General features: G+C 43.9%; 1 non-coding gene across 1 annotated transcript; it reads right to left on the reverse strand.

Annotated features, from left to right (window-relative positions):
- Nucleotides 1-1,310: 1,310 nt before the first annotated feature.
- TRNAK-UUU (transfer RNA lysine (anticodon UUU)) lies at nt 1,311-1,383 on the reverse strand. Its single transcript has one exon. It is a non-coding gene; the product is annotated as a tRNA-Lys (tRNA).
- Between the last annotated feature and the right edge of the window lie 334 nt (nt 1,384-1,717).

Genomic DNA, 1,717 nt, shown 5'->3' on the forward strand with positions numbered 1-1,717 from the left:
GGAGGCCGAAGACCAGAGTCCGGTTTTCACAACATATGAAAAAGAGAGTCTTTGTCCTGCTATTCCCGGCAATCGCTCTTTCGAGGGTTAAAAGAGACCTTGTTTTCCGAAGGTAGCTGAAATCTGCCTTTTTTCCAAAAGTCGATGAGGACGGGTATTGTTTTGTTCTTAGCTTGGCGCGCTTGCTTCCCTCTAAAGAAGCACAACCGTAACGCTTTGAAGTGTTAGGTGAATCACTAAATTCTTTCCGTACCGCCCTCTCTCGAAGCAGTATTTCCCTCAGCTGCATATCCAGTTTATTCCGAACTAACATATCATTTTTCTCCTGAACCAAACCTTTTATCCCGCGGATTCCGCTTTTCCCGAATCAACATCAAATTTTAGCTAGGTCAGTCATAGGGTTATTTCCAGTCTAGTCTAGAATCAACACCAAACAAAGCTTCACCTTAACTACGTACAAGGTACCTGTGAAAGCCCTGACCGTGGTGGACGCATGCACTCGCAACACAAAAGTCAAGCGAAAGATGCCCCTTTCTTCTTTTAAGCGGAATAAGATGAGAAGCTATGCTATATTAAGCGGAATTGTTTAAGATTCCGGATTTGGAACTACAGCCTTAGCCCGGGAGGAGACTTAAGACTTTGGATTTGAACAAGAAACTACGTCCCCATCGGCTTTAGGAAGGGCCTTAGCCTTAGCTTCAAGATCTCAGTTTGCACCAACCAGGATTTCTGTTCTCACCAGGAGCCGATTGCTCTTAAGGAGAAACCGATGGAACAAGATAGTCGTTCATTTTTTTCTCTCCCGATCTGGTTTCGGTTAAGTAATCTGTCTATCCATCTGGTTAGGTTTCGACCAAAGTATGGTTGGGGTTCCGCAGTTGAGGATGAGGATTTGGGGGAAGAATATTAACTGAATTCGGGTTCCATTTTGACTAATCCAATCAAAAATTGCATAAAATAAATAAGAGTGAAAAACCGATATAGAAGCCAAAAGCCTGCAAAACTCTAACAGGATAGGGAGGAGGAGTATACCATTGAGGATTAGGGTTATTTACATCCGAAAGGTGAAATTGCTGTAAATACTGGTTAACTACATGATCGACCGTGTTTCCCGTAAACTATTATGAGTTCGAGCTTGAGGACGAAGAGGATGAACATTTTCTTTTTTCTATCCATCCAGAAGGATGCCTCTCTAACAACTATTCATCTGCAAAGATCTCGCCCAAATAGAGAAGTGAATCTAAAGGCCAAAGAGTGATCTTTGAACGCTACTACGCATCCTTTAAAAAGAGTCTCGTGTAAGGTAGGTTTGGGTATAGCAGGACTTGAACCTGCGACCATTAGGTTAAAAGCCCAATGCTCTACCAACTGAGCTATACACCCAAAAAAAGTAAAATAGGTGGTGGATGAGGATTGATGCAGAAAAGAAAAGAGGGCGGCCCCTCTCCCTCTCTCTTTGGCTAGTTGCGCGATAAGCGGGAAAGCATACCAGGCAGGGAAAGAAAGGCTCTCGATCTCCTGTAAGGCCAACCCTCAACGGCGAGCTCACCAGGCAATGCTATAAGTCCGATAGAAGTCCAAGGTTTCGTCTACTACGGACCAGGAAGCTCTTGGAGGAGCTAACACGAAATGAGAAATACATTCGATTACGGCAACTAAACTAATAGTGCGCGTTTGGTAGAAACAGAATGATCCCTTGGCTCGGGCAAGAAAAGGA

This window comes from Benincasa hispida, unplaced genomic scaffold (assembly GCF_027475165.1).
Source record: "Benincasa hispida cultivar pf3 unplaced genomic scaffold, pf3_genome.v1.1 HicScf977, whole genome shotgun sequence".
In the NCBI taxonomy this organism is placed as follows: domain Eukaryota; kingdom Viridiplantae; phylum Streptophyta; class Magnoliopsida; order Cucurbitales; family Cucurbitaceae; genus Benincasa; species Benincasa hispida.